Raw genomic sequence first — 23472 nt, forward strand, 5'->3', positions numbered from 1 at the left:
CCATTTTCATGAAATATCTTTTTCCATCACTTTACTTTCAGTTTGTGTGTGTCTTTCAATCTGAGAAGTGAGTCTCTTTAGGCAGCATCTCTATGGATCCTGCTTGATTATCCATTCAGCCACCTTATGTCTTGATTGGAGCATTTAATCCATTTACATTTCAAGTAATTGTTGACAGATCTGCAGTTATTGCCATTTTATTATTCATATTTCTGATCTTTTCTTTTTTCATCTTAAAGAACTCCCTCTAACATTCCTTGCAATACTGGATTGGTGGTGATGAACTCCTTTAACTTTTTCTTATCTGAGAAGCCCTTTTCTGTCCTCTGACTCTAAATAATAGCTTTGCCAGCTACAGTAATCCTGTTGTAGGTCCTTGCTTTTCATCAGTTTGAATATTTTGTGCCAATCCTTTCTGGTCTGCACAGCTTCTGTTGAGAAATCAGCTCACAATCTTACAGGAGCTCCCTGTAGGTAACTATTAATACTTTTCTCTTGCTGCTTTTAAGAGTCTGACTTCAACCTTTGGCATTTTAATTATGATGTGTCTTGGTGTGGGCCTCTTTGGGTTCATCTTCTTTGGGACTCTCTGTGCTTTCCCGACTTCTATGTCTATTTCCTTCCCCAGGTTAGGGAAGTTTTCTGTCATTAGTTCATCAAATTGTTTTCAATTCCTTGCTCTCTCTCTTCTCCTTTTGGTACCCGCATGATGCAAATATTGGTATGCCTGATGTTGGCCCAGAAGTCCCTTAAACTATCCTCATTTTGGAGTTGTTGTTTGTTTTTTGGTGTTCTGATTGGGTGTTTTCTGCTACCTTGTCTTTTAAATTGCTGATTTGATTCTCTGTTTCATGTAATCTATTTTCATTTCAGTTACTGTATTGTTTATCTCTGACTGGTTCATTTTTATGTTTTCTATCTCCATTTTTATGCTTCCCATCTTTGTGCTGAAGTTCTGAGACTGTTAAGCATCCTTATAACCAGTATTTTGAACTCTGCATCTGGTAGATTGCTTGTCTCCATTTTGTTTAGTTCTTTTCCTAAAGCTTGTTCTGTTCTTTCATTTGGGACATGTTTCTTTTTCTCCCCATTTTGGCTGCCTCCCTGTGTACAAACACAGAGTATTAAATAGAGCTACTATGTCTCCCGATCTTAGTAGAGTGCCCTTATGTAGTAGTTGTCCTGTGGGGCCCAGTGGCACAGTCTCCCTGGTCACCAGAGCCGGGTGCTCCAGGTGTGTCTCTTTTGTGGGTTGTGTGTGCCTTCCTGTTGCAGTTGAGCCCTGGTGGGCATGTCAATGGGAGGGACTGACCCTTGGGCTCGTTGGTTGTAAGGATTGGCTGTTACTACAGTGGAGTTGTGTGGTACAGGGACTAACCCTACAAAGCAGGATTCACTTTAGCAAGGCTCTGGTACATGCCCAGTCTGCCCTTTAGGTATATCATACTTGGAGGTGGCCGGGTGATGCGCTGGCTCAGTCCAAAGCAGGCCACTGGGCATGCCAGCTCTGGGGCCTCCTGGACTGTGAAACTTGAACATGCTGCAGGCCAAGTTCAGCCACAGACTAACCCCTGCCCAAGGCCACACCTGGCATGAGCCACAAAGCAATCCACAGATATCTGCCATCCACACTGTGCTTGCAGGTGCCTCGAAAGGCCAAGTCGTGAACCAAGGCTGGCTGTCACTAGTGCTGGGCTTAGGGCTGCTCAGCCAGAGATACAGGACATACCAAAGACAGATGCTGCTTGTATGCATTTTGTGAACCTTTGAGAGGTTTTAGGAAAGGCTGGAGCACAAGCCAAGGCAGGTCATTTGTAGGGAAAAGCCACTGGAAGCAGCTTGGGTGTGCCTGAAGGTTGGGTGGGGCTACGTCTCAAAATCACCAGGGCAGGATGAACAAATGGTGTTAACCAGGTTGATGAAGAATCAAATATGATGGCTACCTGTGTCTGCACACCGGGAGGGAAGGGCTCAACAAAGAAACAATGGCTTCCTCCAGCTTCTCAATCCAAGAGAAAGCTGCCCCTTCAGCCCTTACCTTGAGCCAGACAGCTCAGTTCCTTTCCATATGTCCCTGGTGCTTTTCTTCAAGCTGCTGCCCCAGCGCTGGAGCTCGGAGCCAGTGAGTCTATCAGTAAGTAAGTCCATGTGTGGGCCCTTAAAGAGGCTGCAGCTGCCCTCCATCTTACCCAGCCACAATCTCCGCTGGTTTTCACAACCAGAAGTTATGGGGACGTCTCTCCCTAGCACTGAAACCCTGGCCTGGGGAGCCTGGTGTGGGGCTGGGACCCCTTGCTCCTCCGATGGAAGGGACCTCCACAGCCGATATCCCTCCCGATTTTTTATGGTCACACATGGCTGTGAGACCAGCCCATAACACATCTCTGTCACTCCTAACAGTCTCGAGGTGGCTTCTTCTGTACGTCCTTAGTTGTAGGGCTTCAGTTCAACTAGACTTCAGGCAATTCTCAATGATAATTGTGCTATAGTTCAGTTGTGATTCAGATGTGGTCATGACAGGAGGTAAACACAGCATTTACCTACTCCACCATCTTGCTAGAAATCACCGAGAGGAGCTCAATATTTAGCCCACTGTTTTTATTCAGTGAGAACCAAGCTAGCTTTGATTTTTATTTTGTCTGCCTAAAACACTATTATGCTTATTGTACCTAAAAGAAATACTGTCTCATGTATATTCCTTTTTCTGCCTCTTCCCTAAATAGCTGCCTTTTAATGCTATTAACAGTTAAATCCCATAGCATAACCAATAACTCACATATAAAGAAAAAAGAATACTGTGAAAAGTGAGTACTCTTTTAAAGCCAATTCTTTTATTGCAGATCTATGCATTTTTACAATCTTTTGGTTAAACTGGTGTTTTCAAACAATAGTAAGGTTTTTTTATTGTTTACTATCTGGTTTCTACATGGAAAGTTAAACTCATGCTTATAGCTAAAGTGGTGTTTGCCAACTAAATTTAAGATGCAGCATTTTAGAAATTTACATATCAATGTTTCTACAGTATTGTTTGCTAATTTTTAAATAAAGCCGTGACCCATATACATTTGTGATTATACAAGCTGTGATCAATGTGGTGAATGTTTAAAAAAAAAATAATTACAGTAAAAGACACATTGACCTTAATCCCCCTCAAAATACTCCCCCTTGCTTGAGCTTATATCCCATCATACTTGCCACTTTATGAGGCAGTTCTGGAAGTCCTCTTTCATGAGTATCTTTAGTTGTGCTGTCATGGCTGCCTCGATGTCCTGAATCATATTGACTTTGGGAAAGAACCAGAAGTCTTATGGTGCCAAATCCAGTGAATAAGGTGGATGAGAACACACTGTAATGTTTTTATTTGCTAGCAATTGCCATATACCAGAAGTGATGTGTGACACAGAGTGTTGTCATGATGGAGGATGATTTACAGCACACTTTAAAATACACCTCTCAATTGTAGCTCACACCCGACTGACTCCACCAAACAAGTTGAAATTTGTCACACATTGTTACTAAAGTTTGACGTGTGGCTTCCTGTATTGAAGATCCCTGCCTTTCCAATGGATGGCACTCATCAGAAGCATTCACCGCACTTTTTTTTTTATCACAACAGAAAGGCTCCGTGTTACACGTCACTTCTGGTACGGAAATTTCTGTCAAATAAAAACAGTATGGTGTGAAATGATCCACCTTATTCAACAGATGGCACCATGCGACTTCTGGCTCTTCCCCAAAGTCAAAATGACCATGAAAAGTAAACGTTTTGAACCAATTCAGGATATCGAGGTAGCCACAACAGAGTAGCTAAAGACGCTCAAAAAAGAGGACTTCCAGAGCTGCTTCAGAACATGGCAAGAACGATGAGATAAGTGTGTCTGAAGCAAGAGGGAGTATTTTGAGGGGGGATTAATGGCAATGTGCCTTTTACTGTAATAATTTTTTTTAATTTAAACATTCACCATAGCTTTTGATCACACCTCGTATGTATACTCATTCTCTCACCTGAGCTAACAAAATCTTTTCAGAGTGGTGTTTCCAAAGGAGTGTGTACAAAATCAGCTTTCAGACACACAAGACGGTATGAGTAAAGTGTGTGTTCTTTCTGTTTGTGCCAATGTATCAATGTAGAGTTGCTTCAGTTTTCTTCAACTCTATTTATTGCTGCATTTCTCCACATGAAATAATCCCAGCATCAGAATACATATTTTTCTCAAGTACACATGGAAAATTCTCCCGGAGGCCTATAGACTTGTTAGGTTAGGCCACAAAACAAGTCTTAATAAATTTAAAAATTTATTAAAAACCTCCCAACAACAAAAAAGAGCCCAGAACCAGAAAGCTATAATAGTGAAGTCTACTCAATTATTTAAAGAATTAACACCAATACCTCTCAAACTCTTCCAAAAAACTAAAAAGGAGGGAACACTTCCTAACTCATTCTATGAGGCCAGAATTACCCTGATACTATGAATACACATACAAAAAATTATCAACAAAATACCAGCCAAACAAATTCAACAGCATATTAATACGGTTATACACCATAACAAAGTGAGATTTATCATCAGAATATATAAGGGTGGCTCAACATATGAAAATAAATCAATGTGATATACCACATTAATAGACTGAATGAAAAGAAAAATATAATTATCTCAACTGATGCAAAAAAAGGCATTTGACAAAATCTAGCACCCTTTTATGATAAAAACATTTAATAAACTAGTAATAGAAAGGAACTTCCTTAACAAGATAAAGGCCATCTACCAAGAAAAAAAAACAAAGAAAGAGAGAGAAAGAAAGAAAAGAAAGAAAGAGAAAATCCCAGCTAACATCAGACTCCCTATTGAAAGATCAATGGGCCAGTCCAATGGCTCAGGTGGTTGGAGCGCCGTGCTAACGCTGAGGTTGCCAGTTCAATTCCCACATGGGCCAGTGAGCTGTGCCCTCTACAGCTAAGACTGTGAACAACTGCTCTCCCTAGAGCTGGGCTGCCATGAGTGGCCGGAGGTTGGCGTGGGCTGCTATGTGCTGCCATGAGCGGCCGGTAACCAGCGTGAGCAGCCGGCAGCCAGCAAGAGCTTCTGTGAGCTGCCGACAGACGACAGGCAACCAACTGCCTCAGCGGAGGGAGCACAAGGCTCATTAATACCAGCATGGGCCAGGGAGCTGTGTCCTACACAACTAAACTAAGAAACAACATTTTGAACCGAGTTGGGGGCGGGGGGGAAGGGGCCAGAAAAAAGGCAGGGTAAAAAAGGATCAAAAACTTTTCCCCCAAAATAAGAAATAAGAAAAGGATATATGCTTTTGCCACTTCTATTTGACATCATACTGGAAGTTCTAGCCAGAGCAATTAGGAAAATAAAAGAAATAACAGGCATCCAAAACTGGAAAGGAAGAAATAAACATCCATTTGCAGATGGCATGATCTTATATGTAAGAAAACTATAAAGAATGCACAAAAAAGGCAGAGTTACAAATTCAGCAAGTTGCAGGATAGAATCAACACACAAAGATCAGGTCTATTTCTATACAAGAGCAATGAACAATCCATAAAGGAAATTAAGAAAACAATTCCACTTACAATAACATTAAAAAAAAGAATTAAATACTTAGCAATAAATTTAAGGAGGCAAAAAATCTGTACACTGAAAACTACATTACTAAAAGAAATTAAAGACAAATAAATGGCAAGACATTCCGTGTTCATGGATTCCTTCCAGTCTGCTTTCCCTGTCTATCTCTTCTTTGCTGTTCCCCTTTCAAACTCTGATCACTGCCTAAGGGTAACCAGTGTAACCAGAGGCTGGGAATCAGGAAGTATTTTAAGCTCATGTAACCTACAGCCCCAAGGGAGTGAAAGGTTGGAAGACATGCCTTTCACAGTATTTATAATTCACTTAAAAGGATTAATCGCTCCACCCCTTGAGTATTGTTACTAAGCTCAGGAATCCCAAGAACTGTTCAGGCGGCTTTGCCATAGCTGCCAACAGCTGGAGACTGGGCAGCATTCATGAACTGCAGCCTACTGTGTACTCATCCACTTATTTCCTTCACTTAAGTTATTGTCAATAACGCACATTGTTCACAATATTGTTAAGATGCCAATACTACCCAAAGTGATCTATCTACAGATTCAATGCATTCACTATCAAAATCCCAATGCCATTTTTTGCAGAAATTTAAAAACAAAAATCATCCTAAAATTCATACAGAATTTCAAGTAACTTTGAATAGCCAAAATGATCTAGAAAAAGAAAAAGAAAAAAGTTGGAGGACTCACACTTCCTAATTTTAAAACTTACTACAAAGCTAGAGTAATCAAAATAGTATGGTACTGTCATAAGGAAAGACATACAGAGCAACAGAATAGAACACAGAGCCCAGAATTATACCCTCACATACATGGTCAACTGATTTGACAACAGTGCTAAGAGTAGTCAATGGAAAAAGTGCAGTCTTTTCAAGATGGTGCTGGGAAAACTAGATATCCACGCTCAAAAAATGAAACTGTACCTTCACTTTACATCAGTTACAAAAATTAACTCAAAATGGATCAAATAGACAAGGTTTAATTGTAGTGTTTTTTACCAAGCAATTGTAAAGGCAAAAGAATGGAAAAACTCGATGACCACCAATAGGGAATTGGTAGCCAAAACTATCATAAAACCATAAATTACTATGCAGTTATAAAATAGAATGAGGAAGTCTCTATTTTGCTATAGAGTGATAGTGAAGATATACTGTTAAGTGAAAAAAATAATATACATAGGAAGTGTGTATTATGTTAATTACATATAAGAAAGAACAGAATATATACACCTATATTTTCAGAAATAAACGATGGAAGGATAAAAACAAAAATAAAAACAAAAAGATCAAAGACCTAAATTTAAGAACTATAAACTACACACACACACACACACACACACACACACACGCCTATATACATACTACATAAAAACTGTAAATCTTTATGACTTTGCGTTTGGCAACAGTTTAAGTATGACATCAAAGACACAGAAAACAAAAGAAAAAATAGATAAATTGGATTTCATTGACTTCATCAAAATTTAAAATTTCTTCCTTAACGTCCGTCTTGGCAATGATATTTTGGATTTGACACAAAAAGCAAAGGCAACAAAAGCAAAAATAAACAAATGGGACTACATCAAACTACATAGCTTCTGCACAGCAAAGGAAACATCAACAAAATGAAAAGGCAACCTACAGAACAAAAGATTTGCAAATTTTATATATGATAAGGGGATACATCCAAAATATACAAAGAACTCATACACCTCAATAGGAAAAAAAAAATCAGATTAAAAAATGGGCAGAGAATCACAACAGACATTCTTCCAAAGAAGACATACAAAATAGCCAAAAGGTAAATGAAAGGGTGCTCCATATCACTAATCATCAGGGAAATGCAAATCAAAACCACAATGACATTATCACCTGACACCTGTTAGAATAACTATTATCAAAAAGACAAGAAATAAGTATTGTCGAGGATGTGGAGAAAGGGGAATCCTTCTGCACTGTTGGTGAGAATATAAATTAGTACAGATACTATGAAAAACAGCATACAGGTTCCTCAAAAAATTAAAAATAAAACAACCATATGATCCAGCAATTCCACTTCTGGGTATTTATCTGAAGGAAATGAAATACTAACTAGAAAAGATATCTGCACCATGTTCACTGCAGCATTATTTACAACAGTCTAGACATGGAAACAACCCAAGTGTCCACTGATGGATGAATGTATAAAGAAAATGTGATACAAACACATACACACACACACACACACACACACACAGGAATATTATCCATCAATTTAAAAAAAAAATGAAATCTTGCTGTTCACAACATGAATAAATCCTGAGGGCATTATTCTCCGTGAAATAAGTCAGTCAGAGAAAGGCAAATACTATATGATCTCCCTACGTGAAATCTAAAACCAACCAACAAAAACTGAACTCACAGATACACAGAACAGACTGGTGGTTGCCAGAGATGGTGGGTGGGAAGGATGGGAGGCAAAATGGGTGAAGGTGGTCAACTTTAGTCATTAGGGAAATGCAAATCAAAATTACAATACTTCATACCCACTAGGATTATCAAAAAAGCAGAAAATAGGGCCGGCCCGGTGGCTCAGGCGGTTAGAGCTCCGTGCTCCTAACTCCGAAGGCTGCCGATTTGATTCCCACATGGGCCAGTGGGCTCTCAACCACAAGGTTGCCAGTTCAATTCCTCGAGTCCCGCAAGGGATGGTGGGCTCCGCCCCCTGCAACTAAGGTTGAACATGGCACCTTGAGCTGAGCTGCCACTGAGCTCCCAGATGGCTCAGTTGACTGTTGGAGCGCATCCTCTCAACCACAAGGTTGCCGGTTCAACTCCCGCAAGGGATGGTGGGCTGTGCCCCCTGCAACTAGCAACGGCAACTGGACCTGGAGCTGAGCTGTGCCCTCCACAACTAAGACTGAAAGAACAACAACTTGAAGCTGAACAGCACCCTCCACAACTGAGATTGAAAGGACAACAACTTGACTTGGAAAAAAGGCCTGGAAGTACACACTGTTTCCCAATAAAGTCCTGTTCCCCTTCCCCAATAAAATCTTTAAAAAAAAAAAAAGGAATCAACAGTTTTAAAAAAAAAAAGCAGCCAGAGGGTAAGGGGGGCGGGGGGTGGGGGGTGGGAGATGAGGGTAAGGGGGATCGAATATATGGTGATGGAAGGAGAACTGACTCTGGGTGATGAACACACAATGGGATTTATAGATGATGTAATACAGAATTGTACACCTGAAATCTATGTAATTTTACTAACAATTGTCACCACAATAAATTTAATTAAATAAATAAATAAATAAATAAATAAATAAATAAAAAAGCAGAAAATAACAAGTGTTGGTGGGGATGTAGAGAAATTAAAATCCTCATGCAATTGATGGTGGAAATTTAATAAAATGATGCAGCCAATGCGAAAAACAGTTCAGCAGTTCCTCAAAAAGTTAAACATAGAATTACCATATGATCCAGCAATTCTACTCCTCTCCTAGGCATATATCCAAAAGAATTGAAAGCAGAGACCTGAACAGATACTTGTACACCCACATTTACTGCAGTATTATTCACAATAGCCAAAAGATAGAAGCAACCCAAGTGTCTATCAACAGATAAACAAAGTGTGGTATACACATACTCAACCATTAAAAGGAAATTCTGATACATGCTACAATATGGATAAAACGTGAAGACACTGTACTAAATGAAATAAGTAATCGCAAAACAACAAATATGTTATAATTACAATTATCAAGACATTTAGAATAAGCAAATTCAGAGACAGAAAGTAGAACAGAATTTATCAGGGGCTGTGGAGGAAAGGGGAATGGAGAGTTCTTGCTTAATGGGTACAAAGTCTCTGTTTGGGATAAAGTTCTGTAGATAGACTGTGGTGATGGTTACACAACATTGTGAATGTACTAATGCCACTGAGTTGTACACTTAAAAAACAGTTAAAATGGTTAATATATACAACATAAATTTTATGTTATAAGTATTTTACCACAATAAAAAAATTTAAACTCAAAAATATTTTAATAAAAATGTGCATTAATAAGCTTATATAAAGTATTATGGACCTCATTTTAAATGTTAACCACTCTTTAAAACAAAGATATTTTTTTAAATGCAACTTTTTATATGGGTAAATCAGCTGACAGAATTTTTAAGATCAAAGGCAAGTGGAACTGTGCACCCCTCTCTCAAAGCCAATTTTGTGAATAAATGGGATTTCTAAACTAAATTACCTAGATAATCACCCACAGCCTGATTAGCTAGGTTTTCTGGATTATTCAAGCCTTTTCTTTCTTTGTTCACTTGGTAAAACCTTTTTTGGCAATTTGATTACATATTAGAAACTTCATCAGCAATGGTCAAAGGAAGTTTATTTAGGTTATGCTTTTTTCACAAGCAATTTGTTAAAACAGCCTGAGACTGACAACTGTTTTTTGTTTTTTTCTAATGAGATGTGGAGATTAATCTGGGTTCCCAAATTACTGAAGCCACATTTTCCTCTTATTCCTTATAAATAATCAAGAACTAGCTCTACATAAGATTCAAGATACACTAGAGAGCTCTTAATTCTTGCATTACTAAGCAGTTCCTAGGTACTTATTTATAATAATTTGAGTGGGTTTACCTACTGTTTGTTGGGGATACCTACTATGTCCCTTAAGTGCAAAAATTGTAATATGTAATTGTGCTGATCCTACAAGGCTTGTGCTTCTAACAGCACACTCATTTTGGAATCTCACAAACTGTATCACTCAGAATGGGCCACATTATGCTGTAATAACAACCCAGTAACTCAATGTTTATCACAAGTTGATTTATCAACTCATGCAAATTCCTCTGTGAATTTAGGTGACTCTCCAAGGCAGCTGTCTTTCATGCATTGGCTCAGCATTCCAAACTGCTTTAATTTTGTTATGTCCCACTATTAGCAAAATAGGGAAAGAAAGAATACTAGCACTGATTACCTTTGCTCCCATTTCATTTACCTCAACAAGTCACTAACTTCACAATAAGGAACACAATCCTCAGAATGCTTCAAAATAAATTAGTGTCAATGCTTATCACATTAGTACAAGGTGAACTACGGCAGTCTCTTCGTCTCAATGCATATTACTATTTTCCACCAATCTTTTTGTTCAGGGTTGATTTCATGGACATGTGACCTGTGCAGTAACACAGGGCTCCACACTCAGAAAGACCCTGTTCTTGGTTTAAACCTCTGCTGTCGCCATCTTGAAATTCTTAATAATTTATCTTTGAATTTGTGTTTTGAATGAAATCTGTTGGGACAACGCAACATGCACGTGAGCAGAAGAGACACATGAAAATGCATATCTGCCATTTCTTTCCACATCATTCTCATATAGCTTTGGCAATGCCCAATGAGCACAGAATTCTAGTGGATCCACAGCGTATGGGAGTTCAACAAGATTCAAAATGAGTTCAAGGTAAGCTTGGCGTCTACAACTAAGTAAGCAAGGCTACTGACAGTCCAAGAAGCCAAATTTTCCCTTTGAATCATAACTTGCTTCAAACATAGAAGACAATGGTATTCTAAGAAACATGAATGACAAAGAAAATCTATCATATCTTTTCTTACTCATGTTACTTCCCTGTGTTAACCAATCCCTTATGCTAAAAGTGATGACACAGAAGAAAAGGGAAAAAAGAAAGATCAAGCCACAGTTCCTTTTCCTTTCAGTCCTACCAAAGTCAAAGGAAGACAGTGTTGGTAAAATGTGCAAGTAAAGAGAAAAAAAACAGTTGAGTAAGTTTTGTGCAATGTTTCCCCTGTTCTGCTGAGAATGAAATATATATGTACAAGCTATGAAATACTAGCAATTCCACATACAGTTAAATGCTTGTATATTTACATTTAAAACTGACATTGCACAATATAAAAATGAACAGTGAAATTCATGCTTAATGATTTTACTTATTTTTTTTTAGAAGGTAGAAATTTTATTTAAGAAGAGAAACACCAGCAGAGGAGTTCCTGATGGCAGAGTCTAGGGTAGACAACTGCCCTTAATGATTTTAAAATTTTAATTATTTAGAATGGCATTAAAAAGCAACAAGTCAGGAGAAAGGTCACAGAAGAAAGGAAGCATCTTTATTTTAGTAACTCTGTATTTTAGCAACTGTAAGCTTTATATTTTAGATTTAAATTTTAGTAAATTAATGGCACTATTTCCTACTTTTTGAACAAGGGCCCTGCGTTTTCATTTTGCACAGGCCCTGCAAATTATGTAGCTGGGCTTACATTTATTCAGGTTAACAAATACAAATCTGGAATTAATTTTAACATTTTTTATTGTTAAAATTTAACAATAAAAGTTAACTTTTTATTCTAAACCTAATGACTGTTTATTTTTTGTCTTTATAATTTTATTAAAATATATCTAACCTACAACATTAGTTTCAGGTGTACATCATAGTTATTCAACAGTACCCACCAAGCACTATGCAGTTATTACCACATTATTGATTGTATTCCCTATTCCCTATGCTAAAGAAGTGAAACCATGATAAGTCCAGCAACCATCTGACACTGTACCATGCTATGACAATATTATTGACTATATTTCTATGCTGTATACTACATTCCCCAAAACTTATTTGTTTTATATCTGGAACTCTGAACCTCTTATTCCTCTTTATCTTCCCCCCTTTTTAATTTTTCAATTAGAGTTGACATTCAATATTATTTTATATTAGTTTCAGGTGTACAGCATACTGGTTAGACATTGATATAATTTAGGAAGTGATTCCCCCTGACTAGTACCCAGCTGGTACTATACATAGTTATTACCATATTATTGATTACATTCCCTATACTTTACATCCCCAGGACTATTTTGTAACTACCAATTCGTATTTCTTAATCCCTTCACCTTTTTTATCCTGCCCCTGCCCCCCTTCCATCTATCACCCCGATAGATCTAGTACCCATCTGACACCATAGTTATTACAATATTATTGACTATATTCCTTATGCTATACCCTACATCCCCATGACTACTGTATAACAACAAATTTGTACTTCTTAACCCCTTACCCTTTTCACCTACTGCCAGCCCCACTCCGATCTGACAACCATCAAAAAAATGTTCTCTGTATCTATGAGTTTGTTTCTGTTTCAATGATTTATTTTGTTCTCTAGATTCCACTTATAAGTGAAATTAAACAATATTTGTCTTTCGCTGTCTGACTTACTACACTCAGCACAATACACTATAGGTCCATCCATGTTGTCGCAGATGGCAAGATTTCATTCTTTTTTGCAGCTAGTAATATTCCACTGTATACATGTACATGTACCACCTCTTCTTATCCATTCATCCATCCAGGGACACCCAGGTTGCCTTCATATCTTGGCTTATGTAAATAATGCCACCAGAAACATATAGATGAGCATGGTCCCTCAAAGTAGCATTTTGGGTTCAGATAAATACCCAGAAGTGGGATTACTAGGTCCTTCTTTGTCCCATTACAGTCTTTGTTTTAAAGTCTATTTTGTCTGGTAAAAATACTGCTACCCCAGCTTTTTTGTTTCCATTTTTATTAAATATCTTTTTCCATCCCTTTACTTTTAGTATGTGTATGTCTTTCAATCTGAAGTGAGTCTCTTGTAAGCAGCATATGTAAGGGTCTTATTTTCTTACCCATTCAGCTCCCCTATCTTTTGATTGGAGCATTAAATCCATTTCCTTTGAAAGTAATTGTTGCTAGGTATGTCGTTATTGACACATATTATTCTTTTTTTTTTTTTTTCATCTTAAAGTCCCTCTAAGATTCCTTGTAATACGGTTTGGTGGTGATGAATTCCTTTAGCTATTACTTGTCTGGGAAGCTTTTAATCTGTCCTTCAATTTTAAATGATAGCCTTGCTGGGTAAATACTTGCTGGTTGTAGATCCTTGCTTTTCATCACGTTGAATATTTTGTGCCAATCCCTTCTGGCCTACAAAGTTTCTGTTGAGAAATCAGCTGTAAGTCTTATGGGAGCTCCCTTGTAGGTAACTGTTTTCTCTTGCTGCTTTTAAGATTCTCTCTTTGTCTTTAATCTTTGGCATTTTAATTATGATGTGTCTCGGTGTTGGCTTCTTTGGGTTCATCTTGTTTGGGATTCTCTGTGCTTCCTGGGCTTGTATGTTTTTTTCCTTTGCCAGGTTAGGAAAGGTTTCTGTCGTTATTTCTTAAAATAGGTTTTGAATTCCTTGCTCTCTCTCTCCTTCTTCTGCTACCCCTATTATGCAAATGTTGGTATATTGGAGGTTGTCCCAGAGACCCTTAAACTCTCCTCATTTTGGGGGCATTCTTTTTTCTTTTCACTGTTCTGATTGGGTGTTTTCTGTTACCTTATCTCCTAAATCGCTGATTTGAATCTCTGCTTCATCCAATCTGTTGATTCACTGTAACGTATTCTTTATTTCTGTTATTGTATTCTTTCTTTCTGACTGGTTCATTTTTATGTTCTCTACCTCCATTTTTATGTTTCTTATCTCTTTTGTGAAGTTCTACCTGAGATCACTGAGCATTCTTATAACCAGTGTTTTGAACTATGTGTCTAGTAGATTGCTTGTCTCCATTTCGTTTCATTCTTTTTCTGGAGAGCTTTGTTCTGTTCTTTTACTTGGGACATATTTCTTTGTCTCCCTATTTTGGCTGTCTCCCTGTGTTTCTGTGTATTAGGTAGGGCTGCCATGTCTCCCAGTCTTAGTAGAGTGGCTTTATGTAGTAGGTGTGCTGTGGGACTGTGGTGCAATCTTCCTGGTCACTTGAGACATGCACTCCAGGTGTGTCCCTTGTGTGGGCTATGTGTGCCCTCTTCATATAGTTGAGTCTTGGTTGCTATTTGCACATCAATGGGAGGGATTGACCCTCAGGCTCTCTGGCTGTGAGGACTGGCCTTGACTACAATGGAGCAGTTGTCAACGCAGTTGTAGTTGATCCTACATAGTAGGATCTGCCTCATCAGGGCTCTGGTACCTGCCGATCTGCCTCTTGGGTGTCATCCATGAAGGCAGCAGGGTGACGCTCCAGCTTGTTTCGAAGCTGGCTGCTGGTCTCTCCAGCCCCAGGGCCACTTGGGAGGGAACCCACTGCAGACCAAGTTTAATCACAGCCCATGCTTCACCAGGGACTACCTGGAAGAAGCCACAAAGAAATCCGCAGATGGCTATCGCCCCTGACTTGCTTGGAACTGACTTGAGAGGCCAAGCCATGAACCAAGGCCAGCTGCTGCTAATGCCAGGCTTAGGGCTGCTCAACCATAGGTACAGGACATGCTCAAACCAGATGCCGCTTGTCCGGGTTCCACAAACCTTTGAGAGACCCTAGGAAAGTCTGCAGAATGAGCCAGGGCAGGCAATTTGTATGAAAAAGCCGCTAGAAACAGCTTGGGTATACCCAAAAGTTGAGTGGGGTGGGGTCTTGAATCACTAAGGCATGGTGAATGAGCAGCGTTAGTTAGTAATGGAGACTCAGATACAATGGCAGCCTATGTCTGTACCTAGGGAAGGGGGAGGGCTCATCAAAGAAACAATGTCCTCCGCCAGCTCCTCCATCCAAGAGAAAGCTGCCCCTTCAGCCCGTCCTGAAACCAGACAACTCAGTACCCCCCCCCCGCCCCTCCCATGTCCCTGCCACCTCTCCAGCTGCTGCCCCAGCACTGGAGCTTAGAGCCAGTGATTCTGTCGGTAAGTCTGCTCGTGGTCCCTTTAAAAGGACACCTGGGACTCCGGCCACCCTATCTCTCACTCAGTAACAAACTCCGCTGATTTTCACAGCCAGAAATTATGAGTACTTCTCTCCTCAACACTGGAACCCTGGGTTAGGGAGGGCTGGGACCCCTTACTCCTTCAGGGAGACCTCTGCAACCGAAATGTCCCTAGCAATTTTCAGTGGTCACACATGGATGTAAGACCAGCCTGTTCTGCATCTCTGCCCCTCCTACCAGTCTTGAGATGGCTTCTTCTGCATGTCCTTAGTTTTAGGGCTTCAGTTCAGCAAGATCTTAGGCGATTCTCATGATGGTTGTTTTGTAGTTTAGCTGTAATTTTGACATGGTTGTGAGAAGGTATGCACAGCATGTACATATAGCACTACCTTGACTGGAAGCCTCTCATAAAATAAGCTATATATTATCACTGTAACTCAAATACCTATTTAAAATTACCAGACTATTGTAACTTACAAACATACATATTTCTTTTTGAAAAGTACAAGCTGGTTTGTGTAAAGATTAGGACTTTGCTCATTTTTATTGATGAACACTGAGCTTGCATAAATGCTTCTCCTCCTCCAGCCCACACTTCCCAATGCCATATCCTATTGGTTTCTAGTGTTAAACTAGAAAGTAGTCAATTAACCCAAGCCAAGGAATGAAAAAACTTCCTGAGTAACCATAACAAGGTGATTTCTCCCAGAGGTATCTTTATCTTAAAAGATTCTTCTAAGATACTACATTCTTAGACAATAAGATCTGGCTCACAGGATTCTTAAAAAACCAGTCTAGAATACAACTAGAGTAGAGTTGCATGGAAAAGATGGCTTTACTATCGATTAAAAACATGTAAAATCTTTTTGGGGTAAAGAAGCCAAAGAGAAAGAAATACTAACCTAGGAATCAGAAGACATACTTCTAATCACAGTTTAACCACTATCTCACTTGGTGATCTCGCTTAACAAGACAAAAATCCAAATGCCTTAACTTCACATACACAATAACACTCACAATTGGACTGCTACTTCCAACTACTTCTTTTACTACTCTATCCATAAATCCTCAATTCCTGACACGCTGAATTCTCACTCTTGTCTATACACCAAGCCCCATAACAACTTATCATCTTTGTATATGTTATTCCTTAGCTCTGGAATGACCTACTATCTCCCTTCTCCACCTAGCAAACTCCTATTCATCCCTCAAAAGTCAGCTTTTTCCCTCTGAGCTCCCATAATCTAGTGTATTGTAATTTATCTGTGTTATATACATAGACTATGTTCCCTATAGGGCAAGATTATCTTCAATAATTTTGTATCTCCAAAACCTAGCAGTGTCTAGCATAAAGTACAAATGCCAATGTTCGATGAAATAATTAAATGATGAATGGACAAGCAACCTTAAGCAGTTTCTCCTATAAAATTAAAGAGAATCCTTGAAACATCTGAGAAGCAACATGGCCTATATGATAGGAAGAGCACAGAGATGCTTTGAATCTTTTTAACTCTAAGATCTTCAGCAAATTACTTAACAGCTGAGTGAGAGATCCCTCATCTACAAAACAGATGTCATAGGGTTGTTACATTGAACCAGTTGGGGGGGAACCCCACAAAAACTTGTCTAGCACAATGCCTGGAACAAAACAGATTCTCAAATACAAACTAATTCCCTTTTCTCTCCCCCTTTAACTCACAGGACAATTTTGGACACCCAATGAGCTGATAAGAAAACAATGTGAAAACCATAACATATCACATAAATTAAATCTCTCATTTAAGGGGGAAAAGAATCAAAATGGTTCGTCCTTGCATTTACACACCTTTTCTTCTTTATAGATTTGTAAGAAACACTTGCGACATTATTCTGATTTTTAAACATTTCTCCAAATTACACAATTATCTAGGATTCTAAAATTAAAACTTAGTTTAGTGTAAACAATTCTAATTCACTTAGTTCAGTGTAAAAAATACTAATTCCTCTAAAATTAAGAAAAAGTCTACACATCCAGCTTTAAACTACAGTGTCCTTTTCCCTTGCCTGTTTTAGGTCTTTCTAGAACTGCTCTTTTTAAAAATATAATTGACTTTAATTGAATTTATAACATAATGACTTTATTTGAATTTTTAAAACATGATTTCAGGAATTCAAGCATTTAGTTTAGAATGTAACACATCTCACTGAATTGTTATATCAAAATGGTCTGATTTTTTTTTTTAAGGATAAACAAAATTTAATAGCATCTGCATTTAGAGGTAAGTCTTGTTTTTCTGAAACCAGAAACTTTCTCCACAAAATAAATTCAAACACCTTTCTCTACCCACAGATCCTGCCTTGACATTCTATAAAGAACACAACATAATTATTATGCATGTCAAGGTTAACTTGAGGTCAAAAAAAGTTCTCTAATTACTTACTTTACTAAAATAAATCTACTCTGAGAATAAAAATTCTTTCAACAGCTTTTTATTAATCAGATATTTATAATTATAAACTTTGATTTTAAAAGGTCTAAAATTATAATGTAAACACTGTTCTAGGTAAATTATCTAAAAATAAATGTAAGTCTAAGTGTGAATTAGGATTTACAAAATTGAACTAAACTTATGTGTATGATTACTTGACCTAGGACAATAAAAAACTTTGATTTCCTTTTTGTATTTAGATATTTGCTAGACTTAAAATATTAAATGTCAATAACTTTCACTTCTGCTACTGTATTATTTCAAGGAAGCTTTATTTTTTCATTTTCCACTCTAATCAAATGAAAAGTTGCAAACTGCAGGAAAATTATCTAAAAGGTCTTTTTTAAAAGCAAGTTTCTTTTGTTTATATTAAATATATTTTTAAAGCATGAAATAACTTAAAGTTCTTATCTTCCCCAAAGTATACAGTTTTTAAGCATTCTTTAAATTTTTTAATGAAAGCATTATAGCACAGTAAACATTAGTGAATTCATTATCTTAAGCACAACTTTCTAAATGAATCAATATTTCATAATTTTTCAAGTTGTGACTAATCAGTACTAGGATGCAGTATAGTGCAGCAATTTCTAAGGAGACACAAGGGTTCTGTGCCTAAAGAAAATTTCAGCATATAGTTTACTCATATACAGAACCTACTGATACTAACTAAAAGAAGTCAACTTTTTCTTAAAACCAGCCCGCAATTCACCACCTTGGTATGGCATTCTCTCTAAATTGTCATTTCCAAGTGGGATTATCCAATTTTATTAGCTAATAGTTCTCATTACTTTAAAAACAGAAACAGGATATGTTCTGTTTCACCAAGTGTTACACATGTATTTCGTTCCTACAAGTCTTGGGTGGGGGGTAATCTTTGGAAACAAAAGGTAATCTGATCCATTCCAGGTAATTACTGGATGCCAACAATACACAATTCGAATTGCATTTCTGGACGCTAAAAAGATTACAAAAGGGAGTAGAACGCCAAACGTGTAAAGAACTACTTTTATATCAAAAATATATCAAAATGAAGGAACATGGTATACTGAAACTAAAATCTCGTGCAAAGTACAAAATTCATCTGGTTAAAGATCTGATAATCTTCTGAAAACAAAATGTTTAATCAACGTTGTTAAAATAACAGTAATTCATTCCATTCAAGTACAACTAGAAGTCCCGATGGTGTGCTTTTTTTAGGTCTATTTTTCTCCTTCTTTTGCAATCCGGACACCAAAAGGACCTGAAACCTATAGTTGGAGGCGTTGCAACAACTCGGCGAATGTTGTCTGTTTACAAATACGAATCTCAGAGTTTCCCACGTCAAAAGCATTCATTACCACCATTCGACTGGAGGGCGGGGTGAAGGCGGGCGAACAAGAAACGAAATCCACAGACACCTCTGCCTTCTCCCGACAAGGGCGAGCCCAGAGAAAATATTTATGATGTATTATTACATGCATGTGTATATTTATGTTACATATGTACGTTTCTATCTAAGAGGTGAAAGAAAGACATACATGACAGGGAATCTTACTGGACCCAAGAGAAAGCTCACGCCAAATTCCGTTAACTCAAAATCCTCCTCCCAAGTCTACAGGTTTCGGCCCGGGACCGAGAGCCTCAGCCTCTCAGTGGAGTTCGGCCCCAAAGCGCCCCAATGCCCTCCTCAGGCCGCCCAGGCCGCCGCCCCTACCTCCTTTATCTCTGCCTTCCCCTGGGACACTGAAGCCCATTCCCGCAAAGAAAGAAGTGTTAGGCCCCAACGGGGCGGCTGAGACGCGCTCCGCCCGGGCCCTCAACACCTGCGAGGAGCGGCACCTGAGGGCGAACAGGGGACCGCCCGGCCTTTCCCGAGCACACCCCCTAGGCGCCCAGTGCTTCACCGCCGCCGGAACCTCTGTACCTGCGAGGCCTGCTAGCTACAGGCGCGCGCGGCGCCTCCTCATCTCAATGGCTCCGGCTCCCCCTCCGCCTCCCGCTGCTGCCGCCGCCGCCGTCGCCGTCGCCGTCGCCGTCACCGCCGCTGGAGGCCGGGAGACGACAAGCTCAGGACTCCACCGCCATGTCCGCCGCGCCGCGAACTGCATTGTGGGGGGGAAGGGGAAGGGAGGGGGAGCGGAGGGGGAAGGGAGAGGGAGGAGGGGGAAGGAGAAGAAAAAGGAGGACCCGCTGAAGGGAGGGAGTCAAAGGAGACGGAGAACTGGGGGAGAAGGGGGTGGAGAAAAGGATGAAGTCCTGAATGGAGTTCTGCCCAGAGGTGGGGTTGGGGATCGACGCGAGGGAGACCCAGGGGTAAGGGTTTAGGGGTGCCCCTCCCTTAGTTCTGGGGGCCCCTGGGCACCAGCTAAACCAGGGCGAGGGGAGTAAACACCAATGGGGGAGGGGCTACGTTCGGAGGCACGCAGTGGCTGCGAGAAACAATGGGGAGGGGATCGAGGTAATAGAGCAGCGCATTCACACTTACTCTGAGGGAAGGGGTGGGAGCGGGACACTAGTTAGTCCGCGAGGAGGGGGCGGGGCACTCTAACGTTGGGGGAGGGTCGAAGTCAGCACTGGATCCAGAGGAGAGACGGGGCCACCGAGCGCGGCGGGTCGGGAGGTCGGGAGGTCGGGCTCCCCTACCGGGCCCCACTGTGGAGCGGCGCGAGGACGCCCGCAGCTCTGGAGTTCGTCCTCGCGGGAATTACCGCGCCACTCAGTTCTGGTTCCTGGACTGCAGGCCGCCCTGCCGAGGCCCCCAAGAGGGACGAGGGGCCCGAAAGCCACCTCCGTGCCTCGCTCTGAAAGAAAGCCCGGCCTTGGACGTGCACCCTCTGGCCTGGCTCAACGACCGGGCCCAGCCCCAGCCTCTGCGGACCCTTGGCGGTTAGCACGGGCTTCTGAATACCAGCAGGAAACTAGAGGAAGACTCTGGGGTCGACCCTCGTCTATTTACTTTTGCAACCAGCTCACCAAAGCTGAAATGCTTTTCTTTTTAAAAAGCAGCCAATTCAGGAGTTAAGGAGCTCGGCAGAGAAATTTCAAGAGCATCCGCCCAAAAAATGATTTTGGAAATCATTTTCTTCAGTTTCACGTGGGTTTGGAATCAATTACCCTCCTTAGGCCTCCCCACCCCTCCTTGCTTTTAATGTGTCAGGTTCCTCCACACAGTTGTTTAAAGTCAGGGAACTTAGGTTTGGTTAGTTTTTTTGTTTTTAAGAACCCCCCCCCCCCTCCCCGCCCAGTCTTGGAGATTATTCCACCAATCTCTGACCTCGAAGCTGGACAATTCACACAACTACAATCCTTGCATTTGACACATCCTAGCCAGGAAAAGGATATGACAAGTATGTATGTGCTGAGGGAAGGCTAAATCTTGAGTATTTACAGTACATTTACTGCCTTATAAATTTTCGTATAATATGACTCAGACTAGAACCTGCAAGAGGTTACAGTAGGACATTACTCTGCATAGTCCATCTACTTCCCACTACACCCCAGAACTACATACTTCATTTATCCATTTATGTCCCTATGAATCAGAAGCTTGGTGAGAAGGGACCAAGCATTGCCCACTAAGTGCTAGGTGTTTTAGTAGGGACTTCTCGTATTTCACCAATTAATCTTCATCACAACCTCATGAAGTCGGAACTATTGTGCCCATTTACAAATGAGAAAACTAGAGCTCTGGGCATACGTGCATTTTACCCATACCTATCTGATGTCACAGGGCCCAAGTATAGTGGATTTCGAGTCAAAAGAGCCCTGCCTGGCTTCAGCACTTACCAGCTCAGTGACTTTGGGCAAATACACCCTCTGAGTTTCCTCATCTGTAAGATTTTAAAGTCAAAAAACCTACTTCACAAGGATAATGTAAGGAAAACAGCAGGACACAAAAGTTAAAGCCCATAGAGACATTAAGATGATACCAACATGTCTTTCACTTTAGTGACTGCTAGTATCAGTGTCCTTGGAGGAAGTTCAATTGAATAAAATTTCCTGATTACTTAATAAGAGCAAAGCATTAAATTAGGTGCCTAGGAATATACAAAGACAAACGAGGTTCCTGTCTCCAAAAAGTTCACCATTGAGCAAGAAAGGTGGTTCTATTAAGCTACAATAAAAAGCAATAGGTCATAAGAACAAAGGCTGGGTTAATATGGAGGAGAGCATGATACATTCCACTTGGGTGAGACTTCAATGGAAGAGGTAGAAGCTAGACCTTGGAGGCTTGCCTGCTATATGCCAGACACATGTATGTGATTCAGAGAACATCATTTAGTCGGGAGTGTACAGGAGATAATGTGTCTGGAAATAAAAGCCAGGGCCAGACTGAGAATCCCAGTGCCTCTCTCCCCTTATATCTTCCAGATAACTCTCTTCTACGTACCATCTTTCCTATTCCTCAAGACCCAGCTCAACTCCTACCTCTTTTATTAAATCTACCTGATCATTCCCCTCCACTGAATGTGATACCTCCATTCTCTGAATCCCTACATGTTACTTTTATAAGTCCGACCCCAACAGATTATAAATTGAGCACAAATACTTACACTTGTATTTTTTATAATGCCTACGTACTCGTTGAGTTGAAAATTTTAGCAACTATAATCTTATTTATCATCCCAAAAAGTAAGTATAGAGCAAGTATTATTTCTATGTAAAGAATAAGGAAACGGGTCAGAAGAGGCTTAATTAGTGGCCAGGGTCATACAGTAAGTCACAGGCAGGACTAGAATACCAGTCCTGTGTGATTCAGTTCTTTCCATTGAATCACAAACAGCTTACTGAGAAATAAAATGGTAAATGTCTCACTGCTTTGTAAAAATACGCTGAGAACTTATGTCTGATACTTGCAGGAAAGACCTCATGATTGTGGTTAAGTCTCCAAATTTAACCTTTCAGTCCAGAAGTTCTGAGAACTCAATTTCATCCAAACTCAGGTGAAAATTACTTGAAACAAAAATTTTATTGTATCATATATAATGAGAAATATAATTTCCCAGTGGATCAATAATCATATGCTGTTCTTTTCCTAGGTGATAGGAAAACCTAGTCCAAAAATAATCATATTGGATAAAAAGGTGATTTGGTGAGTAAATTAAATCAGAACAAGAAAAGTACCTCAGAGATAAGTCTGCTCAAACGAAGTAGATCTCATAGATCATAGGAGAACAAATCATAAAAGTATGCCATTGGAAAAAAACAGACTTTTATCCTGTAGTTAATGTGGAGTTGCTGAACATTTGTAAGCAAGAGAGAGATATGATCAGACCTGCTAAAGGTTTTCTTTGAGCCTCCTTTTTTCCCCATAGTCCTGATTTCTTCAAGGAGAAATGGTTGGTAAACTTTTATAGACCCTGGCTGATGATGAGCTCCAGTCAAAAAGAGTGCATCCACCTCCATGATGTGGTCCTACCCATGTCTTCTTCACCTTTGTATTTCTAGCACCAGCACAATCCTGACACACAGAAAGTACCTAGAAATTGCTTGTTGACACTCTATGTTGTTTATAAAGCAGAAGTTATGTTCAAAGTTTAAAATTTTTTGTGATTCTTACAAATATACAATACCAAAGCTCCTAAGGTATGTGCTCACCTCAAAGGTAATGTAAAGGATCTATTTCTCTTTGTCTTTTTGCATTCTTAAAATTAAATAAGCTAAAATATGTTAAATGCCTATTACACAGTAAACATTCAACAAAATTAAT

The 23472-nt window shown here is 39.7% G+C and overlaps 1 protein-coding gene across 9 annotated transcripts in view; it reads right to left on the reverse strand.

The window, feature by feature from the left end:
- The window catches only part of TUT4 (terminal uridylyl transferase 4), a 106381-nt gene extending 86515 nt beyond the window's left edge, over positions 1-19866 (reverse strand). For all 9 annotated transcript variants that reach the window (XM_074334722.2, XM_019742855.3, XM_019742854.3 and 6 more), the window contains exon 1: positions 19687-19866. The gene's annotated coding sequence lies outside the window, so the exon portion shown is untranslated. The remainder of the gene's footprint in view (positions 1-19686) is intronic.
- Between the last annotated feature and the right edge of the window lie 3606 nt (positions 19867-23472).

The sequence above is a fragment of the Rhinolophus sinicus genome, chromosome 14 (assembly GCF_057876585.1).
Source record: "Rhinolophus sinicus isolate RSI-liver-muscle chromosome 14, RSI-T2T, whole genome shotgun sequence".
Classification (NCBI taxonomy): Eukaryota; Metazoa; Chordata; class Mammalia; order Chiroptera; family Rhinolophidae; genus Rhinolophus; species Rhinolophus sinicus.